This window comes from Dama dama, chromosome 1 (genome assembly GCF_033118175.1).
Source record: "Dama dama isolate Ldn47 chromosome 1, ASM3311817v1, whole genome shotgun sequence".
NCBI classification, from domain to species: domain Eukaryota; kingdom Metazoa; phylum Chordata; class Mammalia; order Artiodactyla; family Cervidae; genus Dama; species Dama dama.
This window is the reverse complement of record NC_083681.1, coordinates 23,538,331-23,561,714: the sequence shown is the minus strand read 5'-3', so window position 1 is coordinate 23,561,714 and position 23,384 is coordinate 23,538,331. Positions and strand designations below refer to the sequence as shown.

The window sequence follows — 23,384 nt, the reverse complement described above, 5'->3', positions numbered from 1 at the left end:
GACTGTCCTTAATGGATAATCATTTTTGTCCATATTTTCACACTAGAAATTATGTATCTAAATGATGGAACATTAAAACACTGTAAGGAAAATTTTTCACGTTACTTTTTGAAGGGTTTATCATTAGTCTTTTCTCTCATATGCTTGACAGATTGAATGTTTAGTGTCTTCAGCATGGAAAAGAAAGCAAAAATGCTTGGTCTTATCTTAAAGGCTTGTCTTAAAAGGTTACTTACTGTCTTAAAGCAGGGATGCAAGTAGATATGTGTATACCCATCTTATAGCAGCATTATTTACAATAACCAAAAGGTAGAAACAACCTAAGCATCCATCAGCTGAAGAATGGGATAAACAAAATTTAACATATAGTGGAATATTATTCAGCCTTCAAAAGGAGAGAAATTCTGTCACATGCTATAACATGGTGAAATAAGCCAGTCACAAAAAGACAAATACTATACAATAGCACTTACATGAGGTATCTAAAGTAATCAAACTCATAGAAACATGAAGTAGAATGGTGGTTATCAGGGGCTCAGCAGAGGGAGAAATAGGGATCTATTGTTTAATGAGTATAGAGTTTCAGTTTTTCAAGATGAAAAAGTTCTGAAGATCTATTTCACAAGACTAACCTGTACATTTAAATATGGCTGAAATGGTAAATTTTATTTTTCATCACAATTGTGTTAAACTGCGAGAAATAAGAAAGTTTTTATAAAAGACCTTCTTTACATATTGATTTAAGATGCCATCTTTATCATAAACTAAATTTCTGTAAGTTCTTGCATCCATTTCTGGGTTTTCTATTCTATATAACTTGCCTATTTGTCCATTAATACACTGATATCATAATATTTTAATTATATTTTCATATTTAATTAAAATAATATAAAATTATATTTTAACATCTGATAAGGCTAGTCTCCAGTCCCTGGGGTTGCAAAGTGTCAGACGTGACTGAGCGACAAGACAACAGCAACAAGGCCAGTTTCCACCAGTCAGACAATTTTCTTTTTCAGTGTTTTCTTGACTACTCTTGTGTATTTATCTTTCCACATGATCTTTAGTATTCATTCATCTAATTTCCTTTAAAAACTAGAATTTTTATTAAGGTTGTATTAAACTTAAAAATTGACTTAGGGAGAACCGACATCTTTGTGATATTGAATCATCCATCCTACTCAAAGAACAGAGGATCCAAGAGAACAAGATGGTGGAGGACTAGGTGGACACGGAGTATATCTGTCTCCATGGAACATCAGGAATACACCTTCAGACACAGAAGTGCATGCAGAACACCAGCTGAGAGCAGAGAGGAGTACCTGACCAGAGGTAAAGAATATATAGAACCACACAGAACTCAGCAGGACAAGGAACAAGGGGGAAAACAGGAGTGTTTTCTGCCCTCGGTGGGTGGGGGAGCTGAAGCAGGGGTCCAATCCCCACATCAGGGTGATTGTCTGAGTCAGAGGAGAAACATTTAAGGCTGAGAGTGAAACAGCTGACCTGTGGCAGCCTAAATGGAATGAGAATCAGACAGTCCTTGCTGCAGCCATATATACCCAGGACAGGGATGCAGGTCCCCTGGAAGGTGCAGTGGCTGGGAGCTGGAATTTGGGGACTGTGGAGCAATCCCAGGGCAAGGGCTGCTGTTGATTGCAGAGAGGTGCATTGAGGGGGTGTGAGGAAGGAGGTTGTGGTGGGAAAGGGCTGTGGAGGAAAGCCAGGCAGCCATGGAAGCAAGGCGATACTGCTGAGTCATGCGTAGGGGGTGGAGCCATCACCATAGCCTCTCTCCCCCTACACACCAGCATTGGCAGCTGAACAATAGAGAGGCTGGCCCATCAAACGTCTGAGGGACTGAACTACAGAGCAGGACTCCACCCAGGATGCTCCTTTAAGTGACGGATGTGCAGATCTACAGAGTAAGACCCCAGCCAGGGCGCCCCTTTAAGTGCCTGACATGATGATCTACAGAGTAGGACCCCAGCCAGGGCTCCCCTTTAAGTGCATGACGTGCTGATCTACAGAGTAGGACCCCCCCAGGAGGGCCCTTTTATGTGCCTGACACGCTGAAAAGCAGAGAAGGACCCCAGGCAAGGGAGCCCTCTAAGTGCCTGAACAGGCAGAGCTATGGAGAAAGACTGGCCAAAGAGGCCTTCGATTTCCAGCTACAAGAGGCTGGAAAAAAAGACTCTGAGAGGACCATAACTCCTGCGGCAGAGGCAGCCTGTCCCTGCACACTTGGCGCTGCCCGGGTCCCCGCAAGCCAAGCAGCTGCGCCACCTTCATGCTCAACTCTCACTGGGGCAGAGCTGCCACAGGCAAAAAAAGTCTTGCGTCTATGGGCACAGGGTCACTTTGGTAGTGTCTGACTCTTTGCAACCCTGCAGACTGTGGCCTGCCAGCCTTCTCTGTCAGGGATGGAGAGTCTCCCGGCAAGAATACTGGAGCATATTGGCCAATACTGGTTGCCATACCCTTCTAGAGCACTATATTTCCTGCTGCCATCACTGCCAACTCCCCTGAGAACCTGGTGCTGCCAGAACCCCTGCGACCCAAGCAGCTGCACCACCTCCACCCCTGGCCCTCACAGGGGTAGACCCAAGTCCTCCAGGACAGCCTCAGGAGCAAACCCCAGTGGATGACCAACATGCAGAGGTGGAAATAAAACCACAATTGAAACCCAGGGGCAGTGTGGCTAAGGAAGAAGGCCCAAAACCTTCCCACCCGCTGTACAAGCTGCAGGTTAAATCCACACGATCAACTGGCAGAATCTGTGTCTATGGAATATAAAAAAGGTCATTGAGAGCTCCCACAAAAGAAAACACACTAGTTCTGATAGCTGTGGACATTGGAGACAAGAACGCACAGGAGTAGGACCAGATTAGGATCTGAGCTGCCCCCACAGCAGGTCCAGAGATCAGCACCGTGTTGGGGGGCATCCTAGGGAGGTGAGGGGGACTGTGACTCCCAGTGAGGGAAAGAACAGCAGTGACTCAAGAAAAACATCATTATTCTTAAGTTTTGATTTGTCCTGTAGATTCTTTTGGATTTTTTCTTTTTTGTCTTTTTTCCCCCTATGTTGTAGTTGTCAATTTTATTGGCACTATGAAATCTAATTAAGCTTTTGAGATTTTTATTTCCCCCCTCAGTCACATTTTTTATTGTTATAAACCGCTGCCTCTGTGTTGGGCTTCTGCAGTTCTGTGGCGTTTCCCTTTTTTTTCTCTTTAATTTTAATTTTTTTAAACCTATTATTTTTTTTTTTACATTTATTCCTTTGTTTGCTTTTCCTACTATTCTTTTCCCCACGCAGTTAATCCTTAATGTATATAAATCTTCTTTATCTACCTCTATTTAACTTTGCATATCTATTCTTTCTTTCTTTCCTTTCCTCTCAACGTATTTGCTAGTATTTTTTCATTGCTTTATTCCCCAATTGGTGCCTTCTTTAGTTTTGCTTTCCAGTTTTTGCTTCAGTTAGTTTTGTTCTGGTAGATGTAATTTTTGGTTTCCTTTGTTCACTGAGTCAATCTACTGTACTTTACTTTTGTAGGACTGCTTGATTTTGCTTATGGGTGTATATGAATATGTGTATATTCAGTCACACTTTTTATTGTTGTTATAAACCTCTGGCTCTATGTTGGGCTTTTGCAGTTCTGTGGAGTTTTCCATTTTTTTTCCTTTTTTCTTTCTTCTCTTTTTTTTTCTTTTCTCTTTTTTATAATTTTATTTTTAAATATATTTTTATTTTAAATATAAATATAATATACAATTATAATATAATATATAATATAATATAGTTTAATTTTAAAGTATAATTTTGATTTTATAATTTTAATTTTTAAACCTATTATATTTAAATATAAAATGTAATATAATATAAATATAATATGTTTTAATTTTAAAATATAATTTTAATTTTATGATTTTAATTTTTTTAAACCTGTTATATTTTTTCTACATTTATTCCTTTGTTTGCCTTTCCTACTGTTCTTTTCCCCTTGAAGTTAAACTTTAACATATATAAATCTTCATCTACCTCTATTTAACTTTGCATATCTATTCTTTCTTTCTTCCCTTTCCTCTCAACATGTTTCTTAGTTTAGTTTTCATTGCTTTATTCCCCACTTGGCATCTAGCTTTAGTTTTGTTTTTAGTTTGTACTTTAGTTAGTTTTGTTCTTAAATGGTAAATAAAATTTTTTATTTCCTTTGTTTCCCAGGTCAATCTACTATACTTTATTTTTCTTGGACTGTTTTGACTTTGCTCATAGGTGTATATGTATATGTGTATACTCCATTATTTAATTATTATTTGCCTGATTTTGTAACTGCCATTTGTCTGGGGTTCATCTTTGGCTTCTCATTTTTGGATATTTGTTTTACTCTCACTTAATGCCATAAAAAACCACTTGTGGAATCTTCATTCCTGACCAGAGACTAAGCCCTGAGCCTTTGGAGTGGGAGCACTAACTCCAAAGCCCTAGACTACCAGAGAACTAAGCCTAGGGAGTGTCAAATAGTGAGAAATCATATAAAGGAAACCAACTGAATACAAGGCCGGGCATCACACAACCCCCAGTAGCACCCTGTGCAGGATGCCTCAAATAAACAACTAACAAAACAAATATAGGCCCAATCATCAGCAGACAGGATTACCACCTCACTCAGCCTTGCCCATCAGAGGAAAAACAAACAAACAAACAAAAACTCAGCACAAATCTCACCCCACAGGAAGCTTACAGAAACCACTGGACCAACCTTAGGAGGGCAGAAACCAAAAGGAAGAAAGAATTCAATCTTGAATCCTGGGGAGTCTCCAGAAGTGTGAGAAAATAAATCTCTGTTGTTTAAACCAAAAAAAAAAAAAAAAAAAAGAATCCTGGGGAAAGGAGACCTCAAACACAATAAGTTAAAAAAATAATAATGAAAAGGCAGAGAAATACTACACAAATGAAGGGACAAACTAGAAACACAAAAGTCCAAATAAATGAAGAGGAAATAGGCAAACTACCTGAAAAAGAATTCAGAATAATGATAGTAAAGATGATCAAAAACCTTGAAAACAAAATGGAGAAAATGTAAGAATCAACAAAGACCCAGAAGAATTAAAGAATAAACATACAGAGACAAACAACACAATTACTGAAATTAAAAATACTCTGGAAAGAATCAATAGCAGAACATTTGAAGCAAAAGAATGAATCAGTGAGCTGGAAGATAAAGTGGTGGAAATAACTTCTGAAGAGCAGAATAAAGTAGAAGGAATGAAAAGAACTGAGGATAGTCTCAGAGACCTCTGGGACAATATCAAATGCATCAACATTTGAATTATAGGGGTCCCAGAAGAAGAAGAGAAAAAGAAAGGGTATGAGAAAATTTTTGAAGAGATTATAGTTGAAAATTTCCCCAACATGGAAAGGGAAATAGTCAGTCAAGTCCAAGAGGCACAAAGAGTCCCATACAGGATAAACCCAAGAAGAAACACACCAAGACACACACTAATCAAACTACCAAAGACTAAACACAAAGAAAAAATATTAAAAGCAGCAAGGGAGAAGTAAATACAGGGAAACCCCATACACTTAACAGCTGATGTTTCAGCAGAAGCTCTGCAGGCCAGAAGGGAGTGGCAGGATATATTTAAAGTAGTGAAAGGGAAAAATCTACAACCAAGATTACTGTAGCCGGCAAGGATCTCATTTAAAATTGATGGAGAAATAAAAAGCTTCTCAGACAAGCAAAAGTTAAGAGAATTCAGTACCACCAAACCAGCTTTACAACAAATGTTACAGGGACTTACACAGTGAAAACATACAAGAAAAAAAATCTACAAAATCAACCCCAAACAATTAAGAAAATGGCAATAGGAACATATATATCAATAATTACCTTAAATGTAAACAGATTAAATGCTCCAACCAAAAGACACAGACTGGCTGAATGGATACAAAAACAAGACCCATATATATGCTGTCTACAAGAAACCCACCTCAGACCTCAAGACACATATGGACAGAAAGTGAGAGGATGGAAAAATATTCCATGCAAACAGGAAGCAAAAGAAAGCTGGAGTAGCAATCCTCATATCAGACAAAATAGACCTTAAAATAAAGAAGATTACAAGAGATAAGGAAGAACACTACATAATGATCAAGGGATCAATCCAAGAAGAAGACATAACAATTGTAAATATCTATGCACCCAACATAGGAGCACCTCAGTACATAAGACAAACATTAACAGACATAAAAGGAGAAATTCACAGTAACACAGTAATAGTAGACTTTAACACCCCACTCACACCAATGGACAGATCATCAAAACAGAAAATTAATAAGGAAATACAAGCCCTAAATGATATATTAGATGAGATGGATCTCATTGATATCTTCAGGACATTCTCCTTCCAAATGCAGAAGAATATATCTTCTTCTAAAGGCACATGGAACATTATCCAGGATACACCACATCTTGGGTCACATATCAAACCTCAGTAAATTTAAGAAAATTGAAATCATATCTAGCACGTCTTCTTCGACCACAATGTTATAAGACTAGATATCAACTACAAGAAAAAAAAAAACTAAGAAACACAAACACATGGAGATTAAACAACACATTTCTAAACAACCAACAGGTTACTGAAGAAATCAAAAGGGAAATTGAAAACTTTCTAGAAACAAATGACAATGAAAACACGACAACTCAAAATCTATGGGATGCAGCAAAAGGAGTTCTAAGAGGGAAGTTTATAGCAACACGATCCTACCTCAAGAAACAAGAAAAACATTGAAACTTTACAAGAAAAACATCTAAACTTTGTTTAGAAAAAACAACCGAACTTTACACCTAAAACAACTGGAAAAAGAAGAACAAAAAGACCCAAAATTAGTAGAAGGAAAGAAATCACAAAGATCAGAGCAGAAATAAGTGAAAAAGAAATGAAAGAAAACAACAGTAAAAATTAACAAAACTAAAAGCTGGTTCTTTGAGAAGATAAACAAAATTGACGAACCTTTAGCCAGACCCATCAAGAGAAAAAGAGAGAAGAATTATATCAACAAAATTAGAAATGAAAAAGGAGAGGTTACAACAGACAATGTAGAAATACAAAGGATTATAAGAGACTATTATGAACAACTATATGGCATAAAATGGATAACTTGGAAGAAATGGACAGATTCTCAGAAAAGTCCAATCTTCCAGGACTGAACCAGGAAGAAACAGAAATTATAAACAACCCAATTACAAGCACTGAAATTGAAGCTGTGATCTAAAATCTCCCCAAAAACAAAAGCCTAGTCTTCACAGGAGAATTCTATCAAACATTTAGAGAAGAGCTAATGCCTATCCTTCTAAAACTCTTTCAAAAAATTTCAGAGGAAGGAACACTTCCAAACTCATTCTACGAGGCCACCATCATCCTGATACCAAAACCAGACAAAGACAACACAAAAAAAGAAACTACAGGCCAACATCACTAATGAAGATAGATGCAAAAATCCTCAACAAAATTTTAGCAAACAGAATTCAGCAACACATCAAAAAGCTCACCATGATCAAGTTGGGTTTATTCCAGGAATGCAAGGATTCTTCAATATATGCAAAACAATCAATGTGATACACCATATTAACAAATTGAAAGATAAAAACCATATGATCACCTCAATAGATGCAGAAAAAAGCTTTTGACAAAATTCAGCATCCATTTATGATTAAAACACTTCAAAAAATGGGCATGGAAGGAACCTACCTCAACATAGTAAAGGCCATATATGATAAGCCTACATTATTTTTAAGCCTACAGCAAACATTATTCTCAATGGTAGAAAAACTGAAAGCCTTCCCCCTAAGATCAGGAACAAGACAAGGATGTCCACTTTCACCACTGTTATTCAGCATAGTTCTGGAAGTCTTAGCTACAGCAATCAGAGAAGAAAAAGAAATAAAAGCAATCCAGATCAGAAAAGAACAAGTAAAGCTCTCACTGTTTGCAGATCACATGATACTGTACATAGAAAATCCTAAAAATATTATCAAAAAGTTACTAGAGCCAATCAGTGAATTTAGCAAAGTTGCAGGATACAAAATCAACACACAGAAATCACTTGAATTTCTATATACTAACAATGAAAAATCAGAAAGAGAAATTAAGGAATCAATCCCATTCACCACTGTAACAAAAAGAATTAAATATCTAGGAATAAACTTACCTAAGTAAACAAAAGGAAGAATCAATATTGTGAAAATGACTATTACCAAATGCAATCTACAGATTCAATGCAATCCCTATCAAATTACCGATGGCATTTTTCACAGAACTAGAACAAAAAATTGCACAATTCATATGGAAACACAGAATATCCCAAATAGCCAAAGCACTCTTGAGAAAGAAGAATGGAGCTGGAAGAATCAACTTTCCTGACTTCAGATTATACTGCAAAGCTACAGTCATCAAGACAGTATGGTACTGGCACAAAAACAGAAATATAGGCCAATGGAACAAGATAGAAAGCCCAGAAATAAACCCATGCGCCTATGGGTTCCTTATTTTTGACAAAGGAGACAAGAATATACAATGGGGCAAAGACAGCCTCTTCAATAAATGGTGCTGGGGAAACAGGACAGCTACATGTAAAAGAATGAAATTAGAATACTTCCTAACACCATACACAAAGATAAAATCAAAATTGATTAAAGACCTAAATGTAAGACCAGAAACTATAAAACTCTTAGAGGAAAACATAGGCAGAACACTCGATGACATAAATCAAAGAAAGATCCTCTATGACCCACCTCCTAGAGTAACAGAAATAAAAACAAAAGTAAACAAGTGGGACCTGATTAAACTTAAAAGCTTTTACATAGCAAAGGAAGCTATAAGCAAGGTGAAAAGACAATCCTCAGAATGGGAGAATATAATAGCAAGTGAAACAACTGACAAAGGATTAATTTCCAAAATATACAAGCAACTCATATAACTCTAAGTCAGAAAAACAAACAACCCAATCAAAAAGTGGGAAAAAGACCTAAACAGACATTTCTCCAAAGAAGACATACATATGGCTAACAAACACCTGAAAGGGTACCCAACATCACTCATTATTAGAGAAATGCAAATCAAAACTACAATGCAACATCACCTCATACCAGTCAGAATGGCCATGATCAAAAAGTCTACAAACAATAAATGCTGGAAAGGGTGTGGAGAAAATGGAACACTCTGGCACTGTTGGTGGGAGTGTAAATTGATGCAGCCACTATGGATGTTGGTATGGAGAGAGAGTCCTTTAAAAACTAGGAATAAAACCACCATATGATCCAGCAATCCCACTCCTAGGCATATACCCTGAAGAAGCCAAAATTGAAAAAGACACATGTATTCCAGTTTTCATTGCAGCACTATTTACAATAGCTAGAACATGGAAGCAACTTGATGTCCATCGACAGATGAATGGATAAAGAAGTTGTGGTACATATACACAATGGAATATTACTCAGCCATAAAAAGGAATGCATTTGAGTCAGTTCTGATGAGGTGGATGAACCTAGTACCTACATACAGAGTGAAGTGAGTCAGAAAGAGAAACATAAATATCATATTCTAACACATATATACAGAATCTAGAAAAATGGTACTGAAGAATTTCTTTGCAGGGCAGCAATGGAGAAACAGACATAGAGAATAGACTTATGGATACAGAGAGAGTGGAGAAGAGGGTGAAATGTGTGGAAAGAGTAACATGGAAACTTACATTACCATGTGTAAAATAGATAGCCAATGGGAATTTGCTGTATGGCTCAGGAAACTCAAACAAGGGCTCTGTATCAATCTAGAGGGGTGGGATGGGGCAAAGGATGGGAGGGAGTTTCAAAAGGGAGGGTATATATGTTTACCTATGGCTGATTCATATTGAGGTTTGACAGAAAACGACAAAACACTGTAAAGCAATTATCCTTCAATAAAAAAATAAATTAAAAAAAAAAAACCACTTGTAGTGTTTCCCAATTAGTAGTACTGGCTTTAGTACTAAGATGAAAATATATCAATTTATGTGTGTGTGTGTATATATGTATATACATGGGGCGTCCCTGGTGGCTCAGAGGTTAAAGCGTCTGCCTGCAATGCAGGAGACCCGGGTTCGATCCCTGGGTTGGGAAGATCCCCTGGAGAAGGAAATGGCAACCCACTTCAGTATTCTTGCCTGGAGAATCCCATGGATGGAGGAGCCTGGTAGGCTACAGTCCACGGGGTCGCAAACAGTAGGACATGACTGAGCAACTTCACTTCACTTCATGTATATACATATGTGTATATAATATATGTGTGTGTGTGGCTTCCCAGGTTGCACAGTGGTAAAGAATCTGCCTGCCAATGCAGGAGATGTGGGTTCAATCCCTGGGTCAAGAAGATACTCTGGAGTAGGAAATGGCACCTTACTCCAATAGTCTTGCCTATAGAATCCCACAGACAGAAGAGCCTGGCAGGCTACAGTCCTCGGGGTCACAAAGAGTCAGATATGACTGAGCATGCACACACATGATTATTTTTCCACCAACCTATTAATATGGTGAATGACAAGATAGATTTCCAAATTATGAACCTCTCATGCATTCTTGGAATTAATCCTACCTGATGATAGTGAATTATGCTTTTAATGTAGTGTTGGATTCTGTTTCCTAAGAAAATATTTATTAGCATTCTAGTAGTACTATATATTTTGTACTTTTTCATGGATATTCATAAATAATAGGAATAATTGTTTTCTTTTTTGTACAAACTTTGTCATGTGTTGATATCAATATTAGACTTGCTTCATAAAAAGAATTGGGAAACTTCCCTCCATTTTCAAGCCTCTAAATTAATCTTACATCTGCTGTAAGTAAGATGGCAGAGTAGAGGGATGTACACTCATCTTCTCTTGTGAAAACACCAAAATCACAACTAGCTGCTGAACAACCATCGACAGGAGAATGTTGGATCTCAACAAAAAAGATACCCCACATCCAAGGGCAAAGGAGAAGCCCAAATAAAACAGTAGGAGAGGCGCAATCACGTTTAAAATGAAATCTCAGATCTGCCAGAGAAAATCAGAGAGGAAAAACAAAACCTTGTGCACACTAGGATAAAGGGAAAGGGGCAGTGATCCCCGCAAGAGACTGAGCCAGACCTGCCTTTGAGGGTTTGAGAGTCTCCTGTGAAGGCCCTGGTCAGCAGTGACGTGCCGCAGGGACAGTGGCTCTGGCTGCAGCAGACCTGGGAGGCGTGGCATGTGGCATAAGTCCTCTTGGAGGAGGTCGCCATTAGCCCCACCATAGAGCCACTGAGCAGATGACACACAAACTGGAGAATACTTATACCAAAGACGTTCTCACACTGTAGCAAGTTCTAGGGCCCAAAACAGAGTTCCCAACCTGGGGAGTCAGCAAAAGGACTTAAAAACAACAGCATGATCTCTGTTCTTTTCCAAGGCAAACCAATCAATAGCACAGTAATCCAAGTCTATGCCCCAACCACTAATGCCGAAGAAGCTGAAGTTGAACGGTTCCATGAGGACCTACAAGACCTTCTAGAACTTATACAAAAAAAAAAAAAAATGTCTTTTCCATCACAGGGGACTGGAATGCAAAAGTAAGAAGTCAAGAGATACCTAGAGTGACAGGCAAATTTGGCCTTGGAGTACAAAATGAAGCAGGGCAAAACTAAGACTTTTGCCAAGAGAATGCACTGGTCATTGGAAACTCTCTCTCCAGCAACACAAGAGATGACTCTACACAAGGACATCACCAGATTGTCAATACCGAAAGCAGACTGACTATATTCTTTGCAGTTGAAGATGAAGAAGCTCTATACAGTCAGCAAAAACAAGATTGGGAGCTGACAATGGCTCAGATCATGAACTCCTTATTGTAAAATTCAGACTTAAATTGAAGAAAGTAGAGAAAACGACTAGGTCATTCAGATATGACCTAAATCAAATCCCTTATGATTATACAGTGGAAGTGACAAATAGATTCAAGGGACTAGATTTGATAGACAGTGCCTGAAGAACTAGGGACACAGGTTCGTAACATTGTACAGGAGGTGGTGATCAAAACCATTTCACATGCTAGCAAAGGAATGCTCAAAATTCTCCAACAGTACATTAACTGAGAACTTCCAGATGTTGAAGCTGGATTTAGCAAAGGCAGAGGAAACAGAGATCAAATTGCCAACAACTGTTGGATCATAGAAAAAGCAAGAGAATTCAAGAAAAACATCTACTTCTGCTTCATTGACTATTCTAAACCCTTAGACTGTGTGGACCACAACAAACTGAAAAATTCTTGAAGAGATGGGAATACCAGACCATCCTATCTGTCTCCTGGGAAACCTGTGTAGCCCAAGAAGCAAAAGTTAGAAACAGACATGGAACAACAGATTGGTTCAAAACTGGGAAAGGAGTACTTCAAGGCTATATATTGTCACCATGCTTATTTAACTTCTATGCAGAGTACATCATGTGAAACGCCAGGCTGGATAAAGCACAAGCTGGAATCAAGATTGCCGTGAAAAATATCAATAACCTCAGACATGCAGATGACACCACCCTATGACAGAAAGCAAAGAGGAACTAAGCCTCTTGATGAAGGTGAAAGAGAAGAGTGAAAAATCTAGCTTAAAACTCAGCATTCAGAAAACTAGGATTATGGCATCTGGTCCCATCCCTTCATGTTAAATAGAAGGGGGAACAATGGAAACAGTGAGAGACTTTATTGTCTTGGGCTCCAAAATCACTGCAAATGGTGACTGCAGCCATGAAATTAAAAGGCACTTGCTCCTTGGAAGAAAAGCTATGACAAACCTAGACAGCATATTAAAAAGCAGAGATATTACTTCACTGACAAGGTCTGTATAATCAAAGCTATGATTTTTCCAGTAGTCATGTATGGATATGAGAGTTGGTCATAAAGAAAGCTGAGCGACCAAGAATTGATGCATTTAAATTGTGGTGTTGGAGAAAGCTCTTGGGAGTCCCATGGAGTGCAAGGAGATCAAACCAGTCAATCCTAAAGGAAATCAATCCTGAATATTAATTGGAAGGACTGATGCTGAAGCTGAAACTCCAATAATTCGGCCTTCTTATGCAAAGAGCTGACTCATTAGAAAAGACCCTGATGCTGGAAAAGATTGAAGGCAGGAGAAGAAGGTGATGACAGAGGATGAGATGGTTGGATTGCATCACTGACTCAATGGACATGAGTTTGAGTATGGGTGATCGGTGATGGGTGAAGGACAGGGAGGCCTGGCATGCTGCAGTCCATGGGGTTGCAAAGAGTTGGACATGACTGAGCAATTGAACAAAAATAATCTATAAAGCACTGGAACTATCTGATATTCAAAAGTTTGGTAGAATTTCTCTGTGAAATAATTGAGGTTTAGTGCTTTTTTAAAGAGGCAGTTATTCAATAAGTTTCTTGTTTACTTCTACAAAAACTGGTGTCTTTAAACTTTCAACCTCTGTCAATTTTGGTAATCTGTATTTCCCCCAGGAAATTATTCATTTCCTTGAGGTTTCCAAGCGTATTTGCATAGAGGCCCACAAAGTCTTTTATAATTTTTTATCTATTCAATGACTTCTTTTTAGTTGTCATTTCTTTCTTTCTTTCTTTTTTTTTTTCTTTTTGCCTGCAACATACAACTTGTGGGATCTTAGTTCCCTGACCAGGGATCACACTGGTGCCTCCTGCAGTGGAAGCATGAAGTCTAACCACTGGACTGCCAGAGAATTCCTTCATTGTCATTTCTTATTTTGTGCATTTGGGCTTTCTCCCTTTTATCCTTGATATCAGCTAGCAGTTTCTCACCATATTTTGGTAATTTTTTTCAAAAAACATTAAAAACAAAATAGTTTTATTGTTATTCCAGTCTAAATCCCAATAAAATCATGATACATAGAGCCAAACCTATACTCTGGGTATAAACTCAGACACTCAGCTTCCTCATTTATTCATATTTTTTTCTTTCCTTCTTATTTTTCTTTGTTACCATCTCATATTGTTGACTCATACTGAGCTGTCGAGCAAACCCCTAATTTTTGGCACGTTCTGCTATTAAGCCAATCTCTTCCGTGCTCATTCTTGTAATAACTGACTTTCTTGACCCAAATTACTTTTAGATAATTAACTTGTTAGATTCCATCTCACAAGATCCTTCTTGACTCTATCATTCTAAGTATTTATTTAGTCAAATCAACCAACATTTCTTGAGTCTCTGCTATCTGAGAGGCATTGTCCAAGCCCAGAAATTATAGGTGTATAAATAACTATCATGATGTGTGTGTGTGTGTTTTCAGTCACATCTGATTCTTTGCAACTCCATGGGCTGTAGCCCTCCAGGCTCTTCTGTTCTTGGGATTTCCCAGGCAAGAATACTGGAGTAGGTTGCCATTTCTTACTTCAGGGGATCTTCCCAACCCAGGGATAGACCCACATCTTGTGGGTCTCCTGGATTGGCAGTCAGATTCTTCACCACTAACACCACCTGGGAAGAACACAATGATTACTGCACTAATGGAAAAGTGTTGGTTTTTTGTTTTTTTGTTTTTTTTTTAAACTGTCTATGCACAGGAGGAACAACAGATTGGAAGGATGTGGACATCAGGGAAAAGTCAAAAGGGAAGAACATGATTCTTTAAGGATGTTTGCCAGGTGGAGAAGAGTAAAAAGGCATCTCAGGATTAGGTGATCAGAAGGAAAAAAAAAAGGAAGAACCTGAAGGTATATGGTATCTTGAAGAAGCAGCCAGTTAACAAATTAGTATTAGCCATTAGTGGCAGGCAATCATGCCAGAGAAATAGGTCAGCTTCAACAGGAAAGCGTGGAGTTTAGGAACAGGAAAGTGAAAGAGTGAAACCTGTGTCTTAGAAAGGTCACTCTGAACACACTAGAATATGGAACAAAAAGACGAACAACCAGGTAATAATTCAAGTGAGAGGAGATGAAAGCTTAAAATGAAACAGTACAATGAGAAAAGGACAAACTGCAGAAATAAGTCAGAGATGACTGTCATGAAGTAGGCAGTAACAAAGAGAGAGAGTCCAAAAAATCACCCCTGAATGGATGATGACTCTTTAACTGACATGGAAAATACAGGAAGAGCAAATATTGGGAGAAAAGCAAGCAGTTCAGTTTTGAACAAGAGGCTGAGCCATTTGCAAATCATCAGAGTAGAGATGTGTCACAGCCAGCTGGCAAGATACAGGTCTAGGATACAAGAGATGGGTGTGGTGTGGAAAAGAGATGTTTGAAAGTGTCTGTGTGTGACACGAATAGGGATGGCTCTGGGATAACAACACCATCTGCTGAGGACTTACTGTGTGTCAGAAACTATGCTGGGCACGTCACCAGGATATAAAAATATATATTTATGAAAAGATATGTATGTACATAATGTGTATATACAGTTGATCCTTGAACAACATAATTGTATATAAAATATATATATTTATGAAATATACACTTGTGAAATCAAATATCAGACCCGACAGAGACAATCAAAGGGTACAAACAAAACCTTGTGCGCACCAGGATAAAAGGAAAGGAACAGTGGCCCCCATAAGAGACTGAGCCACACCTGCCTTTGAGTGTTGCAGGGTCTCTTGTGGAGGCACGGATCAGCAGTGACCTGCCGCGGGGACCTGGGAGGCGCAGCGAGGGGCATAAGTCCTCATAGAGGAAGTCACCATTAGCCCCACTTAGAGCTACTGAGCAGATGACGCAAAACCTGGAGAATAATTATACCAAAGAAGTTCTCGCACTGTTGCAAAAGTTCTAGGACCCAAAACAGATTTCCCAACTTGGGGATCTGACAAAAGAACTGAAAACCCCCGGGAAAACAGACTCTTGGAGGGCACAACAAAACCTTGTGTGCACCAGGACCCAGGAGAAAGGAGCAGTGACCCCAAAAGGGAGTGAGCCAGAATTGCTCGTGAGTGTCTGTGAGTCTTTGGTGGAGGTGTGGGTTAACAGCGACCTGCTGTGGGGTCAGGGGCACTGAATACAACAGCCCTGGGAGCAACTGCATGCTGACACATGTCTTTTTGAAGGAGGTCCCCATTACTGCCTTTACCCTTACCACAGTTTGGCCTCAGGCCAAACTACAGGGAGGGAACACAGCCCCACCCATCAGAAGAAAATTGGATTAAAAATTTATTGAGCATTGCCCTGCCTACCAGAGCAAGAAGGACATCTAGTCCCTCCCATCAGGAAGATTCCACAAGCCTCTTATCCTCATCCATCAGAAGGCAGACAGAATGAAAGTCAAAATTACAGAAAACTAACCAAACTGTTCACATGGATCACAACATTGTCTAACTTATAAAACTATGAGCCATGCCATATATGTCAAGGCTATATTTTTGTCCCCTGCTTATTTAACTTCTATGCAGAGTGCATCATGTGAAATGCCAGGCTGGATGAAGCACAAGCTGAAATCAAGGTTGCCGGGAGAAATATCAATAACCTCAGATATGCAGCTGACACCACCCTTATGGCAGAAAGCAAAGAAGAACTAAAGAGCCTCTTGATAAAAGTGAAAGAGGAGAGTGAAAAAGTTGGTTTAAAACTCAACATTCAGAAAACTAAGATCATGGCATCTGGTCCCATCACTTTATGGCAAATAGATGGGGAAACAATGGAAACTGACAGACTATTTTCTTAGGCTCCAATATCACTGCAGATGGTGACTGCAGCCATGAAATTAAAAGACACTTGCTCCTTGGAAGAAAAGTTTTGACCAACCTAGACAGCTTATTAAAAAGCAGAGACATTACTTTGCCAACAAAGGTCCATCTAGTCAAAGCTATAGTTTTTCCTGTAGTCATGTAAGGATGTGACAGTAGGACTATAAAGAAAGCTGAGTGCTGAAGAATTGATGCTTTTGAACTGTGGTGTTGGAGAAGACTCTTGAGAGTCCCTTGGACTGCAAGGAGATCCAACCAGTCCATCTTAACAGAAATATTCAATTCTGAATATTCACTGGAAAGATTGATGTTGAAGCTGAAACTCTAATTCTTTGGCCACCTAATGTGAAACCTGACTCATTTGAAAAGACCCTGATGCTGGGAAAGATTGAAGTTGGGAGGAGAAGAGGATGACTGAGGATGAGATGGTTGATGGCATCACCAACTCAGTGGACATGAGTTTGAGTAGGCTCCGGGAGTTGGTGATAGACAGGGAGCCTGGCATGCTGCAGTCCACGGGGTCGCAAACAGTGAGCTACTGAACTGAACTGAACTGAACTGAATGGAGGGCCACCCAAGACAGATGTGTCTTGATGGAGAGTTTTGCAAAACATGTTCACAGTAGAAGGGAACAGCAAACCACTTCAGCATTCTTGCCTTGAGAACCTCATGTACAGTATGCAAAGGCAAAAGATATGACACAGAAAGATGAACTCCTCATGTTGGCAGGTGCCCAATATATTACTGGAGAAGAGCGGAGAAATAGCTCCAAAAGGAATGAAGAAGCTGAGTGAAAGCAGAAACAACACCCAGCTGTGGGTGTGTCTGGTGGTGAAAGTAAGGTCTGATGCTGTAAAGAAAAATATTGCATAGAAACCTGGAATGTTAGGTCCATGAATCAAGACAAATTGGAAGTGGTCAAACAGGAGATGGCAAGAGTGAACATCGACATTTTAGGAATACGTGAATTAAAACGGACCAGAATGGGCAAATTTAATTCAGATGACCATTGTATCTGCTACTGTGGGCAAGAATCCCTTAGAACAGATGGAGTAGCCCTCATAGTCAACCAAAGAGTCCAAAATGCAGTCCTTGGGTGCAATCTCAAAAACGACAGAAAGATCTCAGTTCAATTCCAAGGCAAACCATTTAATATCAGAGTAATCCAAGTCTATACTCCAACCACTAATGCTGAAGAAGCAGAAACTGAATGGTTCTATGAGGATCTACAAGACCTTCTAGAACTAACACCAGAAAAAAGATGTCCTTTCCATCACAGGAGACTGGAATGCAAAAGTAAGAAGTCAAGAGATACCTGGAGTGACAGGCAAATTGGGCCTTGGAGTACAACATGAAGCATGGCAAAAACTAACAGACTTTTGCCAACAGAACACACTGATCATAGCAAACACCCTCCTCCAACAACAGAAGAGATGACTCTACACATGGACATCACCAGATGGTCAACACCAAAATCAGACTGACTATATTCTTTGCAGTCAAAGATGGAGAAGCTCTATACAGTCAGCAAAACAAGACCTGGAGCTGAATGTGGCTCAGATCAAGAACTCCTTATTGCAAAATTCAGGCTTAAGTTGAAGAAAGCAGGGAAAACCACCAGTCCCTAAGGTATAACCTAAATCAAATCCCTTATTATATAGTGGTAGTAACAAATGGATTCAAGGGATTAGATCTGATAGAGTGCCTGAAGAACTATGGATGAAGGTTTGTGACATTGTAAAGAGGCAGTGATAAAAACCATCCTCAAAAAAAAAAAAGAAATGCAAAAAGGCAAAATGATCGTCTGAGAAGGCTTTACAAACAGCTGAGAAAATAAGAGAAACAAAAGGTAAAGGAGAAAAGGAAAGATATACCCATCTGAATGCAGAGTTCCAAAGAATAGCAAGAAGAGATAAGAAAGCCTTCCTCAGCGATCAATGCAAAGAAATGGAGGAAAATAACAAAGTGTTAAAGACTAGTAATCTCTTCAGGAAAATTAGAGATACCAGAGGAATATGGGCTTCCCTTGTGGCTCAGATGGTAAAGAATCTGCCTGCAATGTGGGAGACCTGGGTTTGATCCCTGGGTTGGGAAGATCCCCTGGAGAAGGGAAAGGATACCCACTCCAGTATTCTGGCCTGGAGAATCCCATGGACTCTATAGTCCATGGGGTCCCAAAGAGTCGGACACGATTGAGTGACTTTCACTTCACTTCAGTTCACTTCAAGGGAATATTTCATATAAAGATGGGCATAATAAAAGACAGAAGTGGTATGGACCTAACAGAAACAGAAGACATTAAGAAGTGGCAAGGATACATAGAAGAACTGTACAAAAAAGATCTTAATGACCCAGATAACCACAATGGTGTGATCACTCACTTAGAACCAAACATTTGGAGAGTGAAGTCAAGTGGGCCTTAGGAGGCATCACTATGAACAAAGCTAGTGGAGGTGATAGAATTCCAGCTGAGCTATTTCAAATCCTAAAAAAAGTGCGGCACTCAATATGCCAGCAAATTTGGAAAACTCAGCAGTGGCTACCAGACTGGAAAAGGTCAGTTTTCATTCCAATCCCAAAGAAAGGCAATGCCAAAGAATGTTCAAATACTGAACAAATGTATTCATTTCACATGCTAGCAAAGTAATGCTCAAAATTTTCCAAGCTAGGCTTCAACAGTACATGAATCAAGAACTTCCAGATGTTCAAGCTGGATTTAGAAGAGGCAGAGGAAACAGAGATCAAATTGCCATCTGTTGAATCATAGGAAAAGCAAGAGAATTCCAGGAAAACATCTACTCTACTTCATTACTTCATTGACTATTCTAAATCCTTTGACTGTGTGGTTCACAACAAACTGCAGAAAATTCTTGAAGCAATGGGAATACCAGACCACCCTGCCTGCCTTCTGAGAAACCTGTATACAGGTCAAGAAGCAACAGTTAGAACTGGACATGGAACAACAGACTGGTTCAAAATTGGGAAAGGAGTACATCAAGGCTGTATATTGTCACCCTGCTTACTTAACTTATATTCAGAGTACATCATGCGAAATGCTGGCCTGGATAAAGCACAAGCTGGAATCAAGATTGCCTGGAGAAATATCAATAACCTCAAATACGCAAATGACACCACCCTCATGGCAGAAAGTGAAGAGGAACTAAAAGCCTCTTGATGAAAGTGAAAGAAGAGAGTGAAAAGCCTGGCTTAAAACTCAATATTCAAAAAACAAAGATCATGGCATCCGGTCCCATCACTTCATGGCAAAGAGATGGGGAAACAATGGAAACAGGGACAGACTTCATTTTCTTGGGCTCCAAAATCACTGCAGATGGTGACTATAGCCATGAAATTAAAAGATGCTTGATCCTTAGAAGAAAAGCTATGACCAACCTAGACAGCATATTGGAAAGCAGAGAATTGTTTTGCCAACAGAGGTTCATCTAGTCATAGCTATAGTTTTTTCCAGTCGTGCATGGATGTGAAAGTTGGGCCATAAGGAAAACTGAGCACTGAAGAATTGATGCTTTTGAACTGTGGTGCTGAAGACTCTTGAGAGTCCCTTGGACTGCAAGGAAATAAAACCAGTCCATTCTAAAGGAAATCAACCCTGAATATTCATTGGAAGGGTGGATGCCGAAGCTGAAGCTCCAATACTTTGGCCACCTAGTGCAAAAAGCCGACTCATTTGAAAAGACCCTGGTGTTGGGAAAGATTGAAGGCAGGAGGAGAAGGGGACGACCGAGGATGAGATGGTTGGATGGCATCACTGACTCATTGCTCCCGGAGATGGTGAAGGACAGGGAAGCCTGGCATGCTGCAGTCCATTGGGTCACAAAAGTTGGACACGACTGAGCAACTGAACAACAATAATACTTTTGAAAAGATATATATGTATATATACATATATATAATGTGTGTGTGTATACAGTTGACCCTTGAACAACATAAGTTTGTTTTGTATGGATCCAGTTATACACAGATTTTTGCTGACAAAGGTCTGTATAGTCAAAGCTATGGTTTTTCCAGTAGTGTTGTATGGATGTGAGAGTTGGACCATAAAGAAAGCTGAGCACTGAAGAATTGATGCTTTTGAACTGGGGTGTTGGAAAAAGTTCTTGAGAGTCCCTTGGACTGCAAGGAGATCAAGCCAGTCAATCCTAAAGGAAATCAATCCTGAATATTCATTGGAAGGACTGATGCTTAAGCTGAAACTCCAATACTTTGGCCACCGGATGTGAAGAGCTGACTCATTGGAAGAGACCCTGATGCTGGGAAAGATTGAAGGCAGGAGGAGAAGGGGACGACAGAGGATGAGATGGTTGGGTGGCATCACCGACTCGATTGACATGAGTTTGAGGAAGCCCTGGGAGTTGGTGATGAACAGGGAAGCCTGGCAAGCTGCAGTTCATGAGGTCACAAAGAGTCAGACACGACAGAATGACTAAACTGAACTGGACTAAAATACTGTAGTAAACTATACAATCTGCAGTTGGTTGATAAAAACCCACAGATGTGACAGAACCATGGGAACAAAAGGCTGACTATAAGTTATAGACAGTTGTCCACTGTGCAGAGGTTTGGCACGCCTAACCCCTGTGTTGTTCAAGGGTCATATATAAAAATATTTATTCCCCTGACCCAACACTGATTACAGATGTGGAACTACTATCACCATAGTATAGATGTCGAAACCAAGGTTCACAGCAACAACAAATCAAGGTCATAGGACAGGCACATGGCAGAACAAGGATCTCAGCCCAGTGCTAACTCCACATCCTGGAATCTACAAAAGTAAGGTGAACTAGAAGTTACTTATCAGGAAGAGGAATGGGGAAAGAGGGCATTGAAGGGAAAGAAGAGAAAGAAAATGCACTAAGTGTTCATTCCTGTCAGCCACTGAGTGAAGCCCTTTATAGGCATTATCTCCTTTAATCCTCATACTCAGTCATTAAAATCAGTATTATTAGTCTCATTTTTCATATGGGAAAACTTGCTCAAGATTATAGTGCTGAAAAGTGGTCAACATGGAATCTGAACCCACTCCATCTTACTCTAAAGAATATACTATTTCTACTATAGCAAAAAAGCACATAATGAGAGAAAAGGAAGGAATACTCAGGTCAGAGGCTGGGGTACATCAACACTGAAGGGAAAGTGAAGTAAAGTGAATAGCAAAAAAATTATTTTAGAACATACAATCAGAGGGACAGGAGAAGAATCAGGAAAGTGTTATGTGGGAATCCAGGACCAGAGAATGTTAGGACATTGACAAGAAGGTCAAATGTTGTAGAAAAGTAGACCGAGGACTGGAAAACCCATTTCATTTAACACTTAAAAGGCTTTGGTGACCTTTTTGAGAACTGATACCACTTCCCTGGTGGCTCAGCAGTAAAAGAATCCGCCTGCAAGGTAGGAACTGCAGGACATGCAGGTTTGATTCCTGGGTCAGGAAGATCCCTTGGAGGAGGGCATGAAAAAACACTCCAGTAATCTTACCTGGAGAATCCTATGGACAGAGGAACCTGGTGGGCTACAGTCCATGGGGTCACAAAGAGTCAGACATGACTGAAGCCACTTAGCACACATGCACGCACTGTAGCATGGAGGGGTGAAAAGTTAGATGGAAGTGAACTGAGAAGACCTCAGGAAGCAGGAAAACAGAAACGGTGAGGGGAGGAGAGGGGGTACTAGTTGGAGAAGAAGGTGTGAAGGAATGAGGGGCTTTCAGGATGAGAGGACACTTGCAGGCTGAGACGAGGGATTAGTGAAGGAGAACAGATACAAAGGGAGGGCAGGAATGATGCGGCGAGGTTTCAGAGGAGGGCGAGCAGCCTCTTCCTGCTCCGATGATGACAGGCAGGAGTAACTCTCTGCAGAAATAGGGAGGTGAGGAAGAGGGCAGTTGAAGGAGCTCAAATTCCATTGCCCCTCTATCCATAATGAAGTGGGCAGGTCTGTCTGTTGACAGTCAAAGACACAGGGAGAATGAAGGAAGTTTCGGGAAAGGGACCCCGTGTGAAGCTGGAAAGAGCTAAAGACTTCCTGGCAGCACCAAAGATTCAGATGGGGCTGGAAATCATAATTCTGTCATTGAATCAATCTGTTAGGTTATGTGATTTCCTCTAGAAATGCTTAGCAGGCCTGGACGCTGAGAAGAGGAAGCCAGAAATAGGTTGATGTAGGACCAGAAATGGTCAGAGGCAGGTAGCTCACCAGGGCAAAGGTAGGGAGGATGGTGGCAGTAAGGGTGTATGTGAAGGAATCTATAGAAATCTATAGATTGTGGAATCTATACCAGGGAGAAGAAACTAAAGGAAAGCTGATAAACTGAAAAGATGGAGAAGAGTAAGATGAGAACATGAAGCAATTAAAGGTAAGTTTCACAGGAATGGAGGGGTGTGGAAATTGGGGTTTTAAGAAGAGAGTAGAGTTTCAGAGTTCAAGGTTTCAGGGGTAGGCAATTCTGTGGAATAAGCTTCAGATATGGCCTGAACAACCAAGCAGAGCTATTCTTGTTCACAGGTTAAGAGTTGTGTTTGCTTCAGGTCTCCACCACTCCCTTTAAATCTAAGTTGGGATCTCAAGATGGTGGAGTAGAAGGACATTCATTCACCCCTTATTGTGAGAGCACCAGATTCACAACTGACTT

General features: G+C 39.8%; 1 protein-coding gene and 1 non-coding gene across 2 annotated transcripts in view; one reads left to right on the top strand and one right to left on the bottom strand.

Annotated features, from left to right (window-relative positions):
• BCO2 (beta-carotene oxygenase 2) overlaps window positions 1–23,384 on the bottom strand; it is an 81,396-nt gene that overhangs the window by 27,257 nt on the left and 30,755 nt on the right. The gene's annotated exons all lie outside the window — the stretch shown is intronic.
• Window positions 10,098–10,169, top strand: TRNAC-GCA (transfer RNA cysteine (anticodon GCA)). Its single transcript has one exon. It is a non-coding gene; the product is annotated as a tRNA-Cys (tRNA).